Source organism: Papio anubis, chromosome 11 (assembly GCF_008728515.1).
Source record: "Papio anubis isolate 15944 chromosome 11, Panubis1.0, whole genome shotgun sequence".
NCBI lineage: Eukaryota > Metazoa > Chordata > Mammalia > Primates > Cercopithecidae > Papio > Papio anubis.
In genome coordinates, this window is record NC_044986.1 from 78,133,030 (window position 1) to 78,147,914 (window position 14,885).

General features: G+C 36.3%; 2 long non-coding RNA genes across 2 annotated transcripts in view; both read right to left on the minus strand.

Annotated features, from left to right (window-relative positions):
• The window catches only part of LOC103887487, a 25,455-nt gene extending 20,229 nt beyond the window's left edge, over nt 1–5,226 (minus strand). Inside the window, exon 1 of the long non-coding RNA XR_651601.3 lies at nt 5,186–5,226. This is a non-coding gene — a long non-coding RNA (uncharacterized LOC103887487). The remainder of the gene's footprint in view (nt 1–5,185) is intronic.
• Nucleotides 5,224–14,436, minus strand: LOC110744115. The gene is made up of 3 exons (XR_002524296.2): nt 10,350–14,436; nt 5,420–5,516; nt 5,224–5,261 (listed from the first exon to the last, which is right to left on the minus strand). It is a non-coding gene; the product is annotated as an uncharacterized LOC110744115 (long non-coding RNA).
• Between the last annotated feature and the right edge of the window lie 449 nt (nt 14,437–14,885).

Consider the following 14,885-nt stretch of genomic DNA (forward strand, 5'->3'; position numbering starts at 1 on the left):
AAATAAATATCAATTTCCTACAATCTCTTTCATAGGATAGAAGCAGAGGGAATAATTCCTCTCTCATTATAGGAGTTCAGCATTAGCCTACTACTGAAACTAGACAAAGACATTACAAGAAAACTACAGATCAATATCGCTCATAAACATAGATACAAAAATTGTCACGAAAGTATTAACAAATAGAATTCAGTAATATATAAAAATAATTATACACCACAAATTAAAGGGGTTTATCCCAGTTTTGCAAGGCTGGTTCAACATTTTAAAGTCAATTAATGTAATCATCATATTAATTAACTAAAAAATTAGATAATCATAACAGTAGATGCAGGAAAAGCATCTGACAAAATTCAATACCCTTCCATGACTTCTTTAAAAAGTGTTGGGGGGAGGGGTGAGTCAAATAGGAGTACAGGAGACCTTCCTTAACTTGATAAAGAATATCTACAAAAATCCTACAGCCAACATTGTACTTAATGGCAAGAAACTTGAAGCTTTCTCACTAAGAATGGGAGCAAGGCAAGGATGCTTCCTCTTACCACTCATTTTCAACATTCTACTAGAAGTTTTGGCTAATGTAATAGAACAAGAAAAATAAAATAACAAGCATACTGATTGAGAAGGAAAAAATAAAACTGTCTTTGTTAGTAGGTAACATAATCACCTATGAAAACCTAAAAGATACAAGGTTAATATACAAAAGTCAGTGATATTATTACTAAAAATAAAAATTACCCAGGCATGGTGGCATGCACTTGTAGTCCCAGCTACCTGAGAAGCTGAGGCAGGAGAATCACTTGAACCTGGGAGGTGGTGGTCACAGTGAGCCAACATCACACCAATGCACTCCAGCCTAGGCAACAGAGTAAGACTCCATCTCAAATCATCATCATCATCATCATCATCATCAATAAATTTTAATAAATTAAATATCATTTAAATTAGCATCTTCAAAAATAAAAACTTAGTTATAAATATAAGATGTACAAGATCTATATGAGTAAACCTACAACTTCAATAAATAAACTCAAACAACTAAACAAATGGAGAGACATACTATGTTAATAAGAAGACTCAATATTGTCAAGATGTTAGTTCTTCCCAACTTGATCAACAGATTCAGTGAAATCCCAACAAGTTATTTTGTGGATTTGGATAAATATTCTAAAATTTGCCTGGGCACAATGGCTCATGCCTGTAATCCCAGCACTTTGGTAGGCCAAGGAAGGCAGATCATGAGGTCGGGAATTCAAGACCAACTCCTGGTCAGCCTGACCAACATGGTGAAACCCCATCTCTACTAAAAATACAAAAATTAGCTGGACATAGTGGCATGTGCCTGTAATCCCAGCTACTCGTGAGGCTGAGGCAAGAGAATTGCTTGAATCTGGGAGGCAGAGGTTTCAGTGAGCCGAGATTGTGTCATTGCACTTCAGCCTGGGAGACAGAGCAAGACTGTGTCTCAAAAAATAAATAAATAAGTAAATAAAATTCTAAAATTTATATGAAGAGGCAAAACATTCAGAATAGCCAAGACAGTATTAAACTATATTAAAGGAGAAGAACAAAGTTGGAAGACTGACACTACTGACTTTAAGATTTATTACAAAGCTCAAGTAATCAAGATAGTGTGGCACTGGCAAATGAATAGACAAATAGATAAATGGAACAGAATAAAAAGCACAGAGATAGGCCCAAATAAATGTACTCAACTGGTCTTTGATGAGCAAAGGCAATACAAGGGAGAAAAGGGTCTTTTCAACAAATGGCACTAGAAAACTGGATATCTACATGCAAAAGGATGAAACTGGATGTCCACATCCTTCCAACCCTTCACAAAAAGTAACCCAAAATGGATTACAGACCTATTTAAAATTAAAACTGATAAAACTCCTAGAAGATAACAGCAGAAAACCTAGATGACATTCAACAATAGAAAACAAACAATCCAATTAGAGTGTAAGCAAAATACACTCAGACATTTCAACAAAGAGTATATAGAGATGGCAATAATTAAAAGGAAAGATATTTAAAATAATTAACCATCAGATTAATGCACATTACAACTATGATGAAATATCACTGCACACAAATCAAAATGGATAAAATGAAAAATGGTGATCCTGGGAAATGTTGGCAAAGCTTCAGACAAACTGGATCACTTACACATTGCTGATTAGAATGGAAAATAGTTCACTGTCTCCTACAATGCTAAACATGCAACTACCTACAACTCAGCAATTGTACTCCTGAAGACATGAAGGCATATGTTTATGCATTGCTCGTGGAAATGCAAAACCTTTAAGACACTCTAAAAAAGTTGGGTCATTTCTTTAAAAAGTAAACAAGCAATTACTATGTGAGCCAGCAATTGACCTCTTGGTCATTTATCCTAGGGAGATGAAAACTTATGTTTACATAAAAACTTATACATGAATATTCATAACAGCTTTATTTGTAATAGCCAAAACTGGAAACCACCTAACTATACTTCAATGGGTGAATGGTTAAGCAAATTCCAGCACATCCACAGCATGGACTACTAATCAGCAATAAAGGAAAACACACTGCAGAGCTCACATAACTTCAGTGAATCCCCAAAAAATTAGGCAATGGAAAGAAAGTAAATTCCAAAAGTTATAGATTGTATGAGTCTATTTATATAAAAATGTTAAAATAGTAACATTTTAGAAATAGAGAAAAGATATAGCTTGTCAGGTATTAGGGAAGGGAGTGGAGAAGGTGGGAGAAGGAAGGTAGACATGATTACAAAAGGGCAACAGATGGGATCCTTGTATTGATGGAACTGTTCTGTATCTTAACTATGATGCTGAATACAGCAAACCTATCTACATGATGAAACCATATATGAGTTTAATGACTTCCTTTTTCCTACACAACAATCAACACAAGAGCATTCTCAAACCTCTTTTAGACCTGTCAGGTTAGTTTGTTGACAGATATGTAGATGAACTTTCTTTTCCAAATATGTTATTCTCTGTGAAAGCATTTTGAAACTGCTTATAATGTCATATTAGTAAGATTGTTTCTCTCATACAAATATGGAATTTGTTCTCCATAATAGAATATTCAAACCTGTATATCTTGTTGTCTATTTCAATAGTTTTAACAATCATCTTTTTTTTCGCATTTATTACGTTTACTGTGCTGGAAAATACCTTCACACTTACAAGGATTCAAGTGTCCTTCAGAGTCCTCTTTAACAAACATGTCCATACTATCAAAATGTTCCTGCAAAATGTTGTCAGCATATGACATTGAACTAGATAAATATTTCCAAGAGGATGTACTAGTTAGTAGATTATTTTGTTGACGCAAAATTAGGATGCTTTTTCTCTGTAAATGTTTTTATTTGAAAAATTTTAAAAGCATCTACCCTGGCCAAGGCACTGGTAGGAGATAGAGATATGGAGAGTAGATGAAGAAATAAACCAAGAAAGGATCTCTTCCTTAATTAACTCACTGTTTAATAGTGGGGATAATGATCATAATTATATAATTATAATAATACAATCATCATGCTCAATAGCTACAAAAAAAGGTTGTATCCCACTTTCTCATTATCCCTGGTCCCTTCCCCGTGGACTGCACAGTGTGCTTTACTAGTTCACAGAAAAGAAAAATTGCTTATGAATTTCTTAACCAGCTCTATGCATTAAGAAAATATACTGATGATTGGTAATTCTGTCTGCCTGCCCTCAAGCCTGACCCATTCTCCACCTATCTTCGATCTACTTTGTGTCTACCCGGGACTGACCTTGAGGGCAATCTTGACATCTCTGGGCTCCCATCCCTGTGGCTTCTAATTGGTGTTAATAAGGCAATAGAAGTCACTGGCAGGAGATCAGAGCTAATGAGGAGAAAGATTTCAGGGTGATGGCCCTCCCCTGCAGTACATACACACACACACACACACACACACACACACACACTCATTCCTCCTTGTCTAAGCACAATGAATCTGGTAATTGTTATGACACTGTGTCTACTAGAATTGGGTGCAGCCTCCTTTCCACAACTTCGGCTTTCAGCTCTCACCTGAATCTGGTAATTCTATTTCTTGTCCTTGCCCTTCAGGTAGAGGGTGATAATGGCTTCTTGCTCTAATTAGTTCCAGGGTAACATGGTAGCACTTGGTGGTTTCCTTAACCCTGTCCATCCCTCTGTAATAGTCCCTTCCTCAGATTGCCTTCAACATCCCAGCTAAATGTACTTACTATTTTCTGATATCAATACACCTGGGATTATACCTGTAAAACGAAATTGGAAAGGAAAAGTGATAAATGGCATATGGATTAGAGAACTGCTCAGGTTCAGTGGAGTTAGACATCTTTTCCAGCTAGCAGATTAGAGTGAACTTCATGGATGAGAGGCAGTCAAGAAAGACAAAGGTTAATTCTCCACCTTTCTAATGAGAAATATGGGTTTTCCTCCTGTGCGTGCATGCATAGATTTGAGCTATTCAGAAAGAAAAAAAAAAAACACAAACAAACAAAACAGAATATTGCTCCTGGAAAGAACAACTAACTATGGGTTACAGAGTTTGCCTTTCTGATGAACCTGTGAAATGTCAGCATCTCTCTCTGCGTGAGCCTGATTGGAATGCTCCTGTTGAAATGTCATGGGGCCAGCTGCACCCACAGTGGGAGGTGGCATGGCCTTAGATGGGACTGTGCAGGGCTTCAGCATCACCATGTGCAGAGGCAAAGCCACTGTGAGGTCAAATAGAGAAGCAAATCTACCCTCCTTTCTGTCTCCTCATCTCCTCACCCTTATTTCTCCTGTAACCCTGCATCTCTGCCTCTCATAAACAGCGCATATTTTGCAAACAGCATGAGAGTAGCGGGAGGGGTAGGGAGCCTTTTCTCTTTTTAAAGATCAAAACATTTTGCTCCTACTAAGAGGAATTAAAATGATGTTTAAAAGGAGTTAGCACAATGGTCAGGAAGAATTGCATCACGCCAGAGAGTTATATGGGTCATTGGTCATTCCTCTTATTTTAATTTCCTGGCTCTGGCAAGCTCCAGGGCTGAGGCCCCATTCAGCGGTCAAATCATGGTAATTCCACAAACACCTGGAGAGAAAACAGGAAGTAGAAATCTCAAATAACTGTTTCCAGGAGAGCTGTGGCCCTCTGGCCCTCCTTCTTCCATTTTCTTACCTCTTGCTCTCTCTTTTCTCTTCCCTTCCTCTTTCTCTTTCCATCCACAATTCCTTCCCTCTTTTCTTTTTTCAGTCTGTTTATGTAGGAATAGGAGAGGGGAATTACAGTCATTATTTAAAATGTACCTTGGATAGTAATCAAAGCTAGAATTATTTCTAATGAGATATTGGAAGAAACAGTACAAAACAACTGAATTGCTCTATAAAATTTAAAATGTTAAGGCAGTCTGACCTGGGCTCGGGTTGCTGAAGCCCTAAGACATTAAGGCACCTGAAGCTGGAGAAAAGGTCACCACCATCTCAATTTCAAAGAAATTTAGGATCTACGGCTGTAATGAGATCATATAATGGATTAGTGTGGTTCTTTTCCTTGTGTGTTCTCTACCTTCAAATTGGTTATTTTACAGGTGGAATCGTTAGATCAAAGAATGTGTATTAACTGAGTCACCACCTGCAGGAAGCCTTGCCTGATGCCTCCTCCTTATCCAGGGACATCTGTTATATTGCATACCAACCTCTACTGCAACCTGCCTGTTTGCTCACTTTCCTCCCTCTCTAGACCTAAGTTCACCCAGGCAGGGACTGTGTTGCAACCCCTCGGGATTCCTACTCACGGGCCAATGGAGTCAGTGAGAACTCAGCGATTCCTGTTTAGTAAATAATTCATTGTTAAACTGAAAGATACCTATCTGAAAAAAAAAGTCTGTTTTTTGAATGTTTTTATCTCTTCCTTGTAGATGAAATCGACCCAGCATTCATTCAGTCTCGCTCATGTCCTTATATTTCAAGATCTTACCACCACTCTGCAGAAAACTTTCAGAGAAACGTCAAGGGTTGCAGAACAAAGTCCCATCCCCTAAATTTGGCAAACAAGAATACCATAAAAACCCCAGCCAAATTCACCGTGATCAGCACTCAGACATACTGCCTGGTCATCTGTACTTCAGCCAAGGGAAACTATTTTAGTTCCCTCATTAGGCGGGTTCCCCCTACCTCCCTGTTTTCCTGCTCCCCCGCCCCCGCCCTTAGAAAGCCCTTCTCCTCCCCACACTCTTAACTGGTCATCTCCTTTTTGCCTGTTGAAGTTCTCACCCTTAGCTCAAGCTCCTCCTCCCACTGTTTTTTGGCCCCACTGTGACAGGGCTTCTCTGCAACCACGGATCGTGTTCTCTATACAACTCCCAATGCTTATCGCACTGGGCTGTAAATAAGACTTGGTCTGTCTTTCACTCTTCTCCCTCAATCCTCCAGCCACACACATGCAACCACTCAAAATGGTTTGACAGTGAGTCAGCACTGCACATTGCTTGGAAGGAAGATATTGTCCAACATATATTACCCAAATAAATGAATGAATAACCCAGCCAAGAAAGGAGAGCAAAGATGTCAATTTTGTTTTCAATATTGGTTTTATGCACTGTGTTCTTATCATAATGCTAATATATGGTCATTATATTAAAAATAGTAATTACTATAGTGGGTATTACTCCCCACCCTCCCTTATCTTTGTCAATTAGGAAGGCAAAATAGAGTCTCATTGTTTACATTTGTGTTTTTATTATAAGTGAGATTGATATTTTTCTCTAAAGTTTAATGGCCATCTGTAGTTTTTACTGAATGATCTGCTGGTTTTTTATCCATTTTTAATGGAGTATTCAATCTGTTGATTATTCATATATGAAAATTCTTCCTATATAAAATTAATAACTATTTTTATCACATTTTCAAATAGCATTTAAAGCTTACTTTATTCCTTTTTTGTTTATTTTGGCCTGGTTAGTGAGACATAAATATTTTTAACTGTTGGTAGGCAAATATATCAATATTTTTAATATGATTTCTGCCTTTGAATTTATTTATAGAAAGATTTTCTTTTTACTTGTTTCATTTTTAGATTTCATTTTTTAATATTTCTGGAATTTATTTTGGCAGAGAGTATATTATTTCTCCACAGAAATAACTAATTGTCCCAGCATGATTTATTGAATAATTCATAATTTCTCCTTTATTTGAAATGTCACACTTATCAGATGCTAATAAACATTTTAGTTTATATATACATGAGGTCGTTGCTTGCCCATCAAAATCTGGTTTTAAATGTTTATTTACATACATGAGGTCATTGCTAGCCTATCAAAATCTGGTTCCATTGAAAAAGATATTTTTCCTTCAACACAGCACTGTAAGAATTCAGGGTTTTTTTTTTTTAAGATTATTTTATCTTCCAAGACATTTTCATATTTGGCATTGTAAGTCATATTTTAAGTTCTCCCTTTTGTCTCCCATTTATTCTTCTCTTTTAATTATTTTCTTAACCTATTCTCCCAGATTTACCCATTATATGAAATATGGGATATGTTTTGAAATTCCGAAACAAAAAAGTTATATAAAGCATTGATTGAAATAAAATAAATGCTTTAAATGAACTGAAAAGCATAACACTATTATACTTCTGAGTACATCTCATTTTATATTCCTCCATAAGGTTTTAAAAACTTTTTACAGCATATACCTGATAAAGTTTATTCCAAAATATGGGATATTCTCTGCAGATTTTACGAAAGGGGCCTCTTCTCCCCCATATTAATTTTCTATTGCTGTTGTAACAAATTACCAGAAACATAATAACTTAAACCAAATTTATTCTTATGGTCATGGAGGTCACAGTCCAAAATGGTTTTTCACTGGTGTATTAATCAAGGTTCTCTAGAGGGACAGGACTAACAGGATAGATGTATATATGAAAAGGAGTTTATTAAGGAGCATTGACTCACACAAACACACAGTGAAGTCCCACAATAGGCCATCTGCAAGCTGAGGAGCAAGGAAGCAGTCCGAGTCCCAAAACCTCAAACGTAGGGAAGCCGACAGTGCAGCCTGCAGTCTGTAGACGAAGGTCCAAAAGTCCTGAAGCTGAAGAACTTGGAGTTCAATATTCAAGGGCAGGAAGCATCCAGCACAGGAGAAAGATGTAGTCCAGATGGCTAAGCCTCTCTAGTCTTTCCACATTCTCCTGCCTGCTTTTATTCTAGTCACGCTGGCAACTAGCTAGATGGTGCCAACCCAGGTTGAGGGTGGGTCTGTGTCTCCCAGTTCACTGACTCAAATGTTAATCTCTTTTGGCGACATCCCCACAGACACACCCAGGAACAATACCTTGCATCCTTTGATCCAATCAAGTTGACGCTCAATATTAACCATCACAACTGGTGTGAAGTGCTATGGCCCCTCTGAAGGCTCCAGGGCAAGATCCCTTTCATAGCCTTTTCTGGGTTCTTGAGCTGCATTTTTTGCATTGCTGGTCTCATATGGCCACTTCCTCTGTCTTCAAAGTCAGCGAGATAGCATTTTAAAATCTCTGTCTCTGTCTTCCTGCTCCCGTCATCACATCATCTTCTATAGTAAATTCTCCTTCTGTCTCTCTCTTATAAGAACATTTAGGATCACATTTAGTGCCCATGTAGATAATCCAGGATAATCTCCTCATTTTAATAATTCTAATTTAATCTTATATGCAAAATCTCTTTTGTCATATAAGGTAACAATAATAGGTTCTAGGGATTAGTACCTGGGCATCTTTGGGATCACTATTCAAACTACCACAACACCCAGTACTTATGACTTGAAGTACATTTTAAATTTAGCCTAATGGTTTTCTACATAGATGATTAAAGCAACTAGAAATACTGAAAGATTTTGTCTCCCTTTAAACTTTTTATTTTCCCTATCATATTTTATGGGGCATAACTTCAAGAAAAATACGTAATACAGGTAACAGTGGGTATCTTTTCTTACTCTTAATTTTAATGGAAATTCCTCAAGTGTTTCACCAACAAGTTATAATTTTTCAAACCCATTTAAACTTTCATTTTATTGATGTTGTATTATTGCATTCTCATATTAAAATAAAGGGATTAGAAATGAACTCAGATTGAAATTTTCAGATGCATTGCTCTTCACTGACCCTCTACCTTGATTTCTATAATATTGTACCTTTGAAAAACCAGAAAAATTACCTGTTGTTTTTGTGTGGCCAGAACTCATCCTCTGACTCATTCTTTGAAAATATCTAGTGCCCTCTTCTTATGCACCATTCACTCCGTTAGGTCTTAGAAATGTCAAGGAAAACAAAACTACTAAAGTTAGAAGAAGAGGTGGTCGTCTGGTCAGGCATGGTGGCTCATACCTGTAATCACAGCCCTTTGGGAGATCAAGGAAGGTGGAGCATGAGGTCAGGAGTTTGAGACCAGCCTGTCCAACATGGTGAAACTCCGTCTCTACTAAAAATACAATACAAAAATTAGCCTAGCGCAGTGGTGGGCTCCTGTAATCTCAGCTACTAGGGAGGCTGAGGCAGGAGAATCACTTGAACCCGGGAGGTAGAGGTTGCAGTGAGCCGAGATCACACTACTGTACTCTAGCCTGGGTGACAGAGCAAGACTACATCTCAAAAAAAAAAAAAAAAAAAAAAAAAAAGGTGGTCATCAACAAATAAATGCCCATTATTAATAAATTGTGTTCAATGTTATGAAAGTAAAAACAGTTCATTAAAATAAATGGAAAAACAGAGAAGTGGGATGACAAAGTGACAAAGTAGATCATATACAGAACTGTGTGTTTTGCTTTTCAAGGCATAAAGCCAACATAGAATAAGACAAGGCCTCTGGACAACAGAGGATAAAAATTTATCTCATTTTTCCATGCTTATGGAGAAAAATAGGCTGTGGTTGTGTGAAAATTATTCTAATTTTATAGTTAAAAATCTTTTGGTAAATGATCTATTTTTGAGAAAGTCTTGGGCTAGTCTCTTCTGTTTAGTTCCATGGCAAAAATGACATCAGATCAACAAAAAGATTTTCAGTATTGTGCTACTCCACCACTCCAAAATGACTGTTATTGGGACAGAGGCTAGAAATAGAGAGACTGACTCCTTGTAAATAATGTATTTCTAGAATTAACTGTACTTGACCTTAATAGATATCTTATGTGCAGTAGTTCCCCTTTATCCATAGTTTTGCCTTCCTTGGTTTCAGTTACCTGCAGTAAACTGCAGTCTAACAATACTAAATGAGAAATTCCAGGAATAAACAATTCATCAGTTTGAAACTGCAAACCATTCTGCATAGTGTGATGAAATCTCACGTCACACTGCTTCGTCTCACCTGGGATGTGAATTATTGCTTTGTCCAGTGCATCCGTGCTGTATACGCCACCCACTCATTAGTCATCATCATTGCCTGCTCTTGACATCTAACCATCCATAAACATAATTATGGCTCTGTCATCCAGGGTCACCAGAAGCCGATGATCCTCATTCTGAGGTATCGTCAGAAGGCCAATAGTAGTGCAGTGTTATGTCACAATGTCCATGTCATTTACCTCATATTTCATCACATAGGCATTTAATCATCTCACATCATCACAGGAAGAAGACTGAGTACAGTAGTACAATAAAATATTTTAAGAGAGAAAAAAGAGAGATACCACATTCACAAAACTTTTACTACAATATATTGTTATAATTGTCCTATTTTACTGTTAGTTTTTCATCTCTTACTGTGCCTAGTTTATAAATTAAACATTATAATAAGTATGTATATACAGAAGAAAGTATAGTGTATATAGAGTTAGCTACTATCCTCAATTTCAGGCACATACTATGGGTCTTGGAACATATCTCCAGCAGATAAGGGAAAGCTACTGTTTCGGCAACTGTTTTGTTTTGTGAGATTAATGTATAGTTTGTCTTATGTCTTTACCTTTATTTGATTTTGCTATCAGAGTCATATTTAATCTTAGTGTACTGTACTGTTTCTAAATTTTATACACTTGTCAAGCTTATTAGACATTTTTGAATAATGCATATTTTAGGCTCTTTCATGAAAACTCAGAATCAGAATCTCTGCTCTGGATCCCTGAAAATATGCATTTTAAACATACTTCCAGATAATTATATGCACACTGAAGTTTGTGACCTATAGGTGTAATGATTAATCCCAGTGGCTTCATAGTCTAAAATTTTATCAGTCATCTGACTTTTGAAAATATTCTTTATCTTAATTTACTCACTTATGAAGTAGAGATAAAAAATCTTGCTAAATAAGAGAGGTTTTAAGAATTATTTAAAATAATATTTGCAAAGAACATAGCTTAGACCAAGATCTTTTTTTCACAAATACTTCTTTTGATACTTTTAAAAATTGATTTCATATTTATAGCACTTGTGTTATTATACGTCACTACCTAATTGGGTTCCAGGTTCATATTCACATTCAGTTCAATTTTAATGCAACATAACAACTCTCAATTCAATTTTATTTATCTATTTCATGGCTAAAGAAATCTTTGAGTGTTTTGTTATTCTTTCACAGAGAGTACTCAAAGTCAGAATCGTTACTGTTCTGACTCAAGGAATATTTAACTGGATAATGGATTTAGAGATCTGGAATGTGATTTTGACTGCCCTTCCATGCATCAGACCATGGAAACAGGAACTGAGTTTCTCACATACAGTTATGTACCATCAAAGATCATTCTCATTGTGAAATGGGAAGTAGAATATTTTACTCACCAGTCCTAAGGAAGCACCATCTATCTAAGTTCATTCATTTTATAAAGTAGAAAGTATAATGTGGGATTGGAAAGGAGCAAAGAGAGTCGCTGTCCACCTGGAGTCCTATGAGAATAGTGACCCAGGAGGAATAACAAACTTTAGCCTATGCCAAGCCTGAAGGCACTGTCTGAGTTTACAATACCTACCAGGTGTGGGAATCTAAGCCATGAAATTAACATAAACATGTTTGCACCATGATGAAAAACCTAAAGTATCTTAGCAGAGGCAAAAGATAATCCTCTATTCTCCAGAAGGACCCCTACATGACTGATGGAACTGGAAGACCAGTGGAAAATATGCCCCAACAATGGCAAACTGCCTGTCAAACATCACAAATAACACAAAGAAAGAAACGTCTATAAGAGAGCCATAAGTTACAACAAATATAGGAACATGAACCCCAAAAACTAAAAAACATTGTCAATTTGTTGTTTCAAACTACTATAAATGTATTAATACCAACAACTAAAGAAGATAAAGCATAAATAGAAGAACAAAAGAAAAAAGAACCAGAGGATATTTGAAATAACCAAATAAAATTACAGAAGTGAAAACAGTAATCACTTGATATGAGGAAAAAAGCCCTCAATGGACAGATTAAACAAAAGATAGGCACTGTTGATAAGAAATAGTTAGAGCATGGATTTGAGGAAAAGTCATGTAGAGAGTAGACTAGAGAGGTTGTTATACAGAAAAAAATAAGAAAAAAAGAACATGGAAGACAGAAGAAAAGTCACCAAATTAAGTCAAATAGGTTTTCCAGAAACAAAAAATAACAGGAAATGTGAAGATAATATATTTCAAAATATAATGGTAAATTTTTTTCTAGAATTGATAAAAGATAAACTCTTAGATTGAGAGACCACCCAAAATACCAAGAAGGATGGCTTAAAATAGAAAATTTGGTGGGTAGCAATTGTCGTTAAGAATGTGGGGAGTCCAGAACCCTTGTGCACTAGCACATGTATGGCAAATAGGTATAGCCACTCTAGAAGACGGTCTAATGTTATAATGTAAAATCAATTATAGAACCCAATGCGAGTACAGAAACACTTTTAGAAGTATTCTTGTACTTTATTTTACAAGTATTCTTGTACTTTCTTTTAGAAGTATTTCTGACTTCTGCTTCCAGAACTACATACCATCCCTACCCTCACTCCCAAAAAATATTCTTAAATTGGTCCATAAGGGAACATTCACAAAAGTGCTTTCCATCGTTCTCTCTGGGTTAGCAGAGAGTTGGAGGCAACCCAGGTGTTTGTCTCCAAAAGATAATTTAAATGTAGTGGATGGTAATTCCATTTTTGCCCTAGATAGAGCAAAGGAGCCCAGCATGAGGGTTTGACCAACTAGCTTAGTCCACCATCACCAAGTAGAAGTTCCATCACCATTTACCATTGTGGCTTCCCCATTATCTGGTCTTATTTCAAACATTCTTATTACATGAATTTTGAATCTTTTTATTTTACACTCCACTTTTCTCAAGCTCTCATGTTTTCCAACATTAATGGTTTTTATTTTTTTTCCATCTGTGCTGTATTCTGGTTAATTGCTCATATGTTAATTCAGTTTATGATTCTCTCTTCATTTGTATCTAATTTGCTGTTTAAATTGTTGATTAGATTTTTTATTCCAATGACTTTATTTTTTATTTCTGGAAATTTGATTAGCTTCTTTTCACAGATATTCCTTTTATAGTGTCTGTATTTTCATGGGATTTTAATTACTTCTAAAATATTTTGATGGTATTAAACTTAATTAGTTTGTGTTCTCTTTTTAATTGTTTTATTTTCACAGTGTTTCAAGCTTTAATATTTCTGTTAATTGAGTCAACTAACACTCCCTTTTGGTGCATTGTTTAACTTTTTAAACAATAAAAATCAAAAAAGCTTTTATTGTAAGCTGATCTTTATTTTTTTTTTAACCGTAAAGATCCTTTCATAGCATAAATTATGAAACTGTCTGGGTAAAGAGGTTTTGTGTTTATGATGGTAAGAAATTCTAGGGATATCACTTATCCAGAATTGGTGTCCATTTTTTTTCTAAATATTTAGAATCCAAGATATCTTTTGGTAAATTGATTCACAATATGAGAGATTTTCGGACTCATAGAAAATTTTCTTATCCCACATTGCAGGCAGAGAGGAAATGAACACAATATTTTCTTTTTTTTTTGTTTTTGGTTCTCTTTTCAATTTAGGTATAATCCTCATAAGATTAAGACTTTTCTTTTGGGTAATACCGTTTTAAATTTTCATCCCTCTCTATCAACATTTTCCTTTACTGTCCCTATAGGCATAACGCTCCACTCTCTAGACCAGGGCTCTCAACTTGAGTACTATTGACTTTTGGTGTCACAGAATTCTTTGTTCTGGGTGGTTTTCTTGTGTATTGTAGAATGTTCAGCAGAATTCCTAGCTTCTACCCTCTACATGCCATTAGCACCATTCGTACTGTGCCACTCCCATAGTTGTGACAAACAAAAATCTGTCTGCGGATATTGCTTAAGTGTTCCCCTGCTGCAGGGCAAAATTATCTCTTAGCTACTTGAGAGGCTGAGGCAGGAGTATGACTTAAGAAACACTTTGGGCCAGGAGCAGTGGCTCATGCCTGTAATCCCAGCATTTTGGGAGGCCAAGGTGGGTGGATCACCTGAGGTCAGGAGTTCCAGACCAGCCTGGCCAACGTGCTAAAACTCCATCTCTACTAAAAATACAAAAAAAAAAATTAGCTGGGCATGGTGACGCTCGCCTGTAATCTCAGCTACTTGAGAAACTGAGGCAGGGGAATCGCTTGAACCTGGGAGGCGGAGGTTGCAGTGAGGCAAGATTGTGCCATTGCACTCTAGCCTGGGCAACAAGAGCAAGATTCCGTCTCAAAAAAAAAAAAAAAAGAAAGAAAGAAAGAAAAAAAGAACCACTGATATATGTTGTTACTGATCTTTATCTCTTTCAACTGCTCAATCCTCCTGCCTTCCAGTCCCTCCCCACCACGAAAGTAGCACTGCAACAACTCCTCACACAATCATTTCAGTCATTTCCAGTTCATTCTCATGTTTCTGTCCTGGTACCTGAGAAATTTCTTT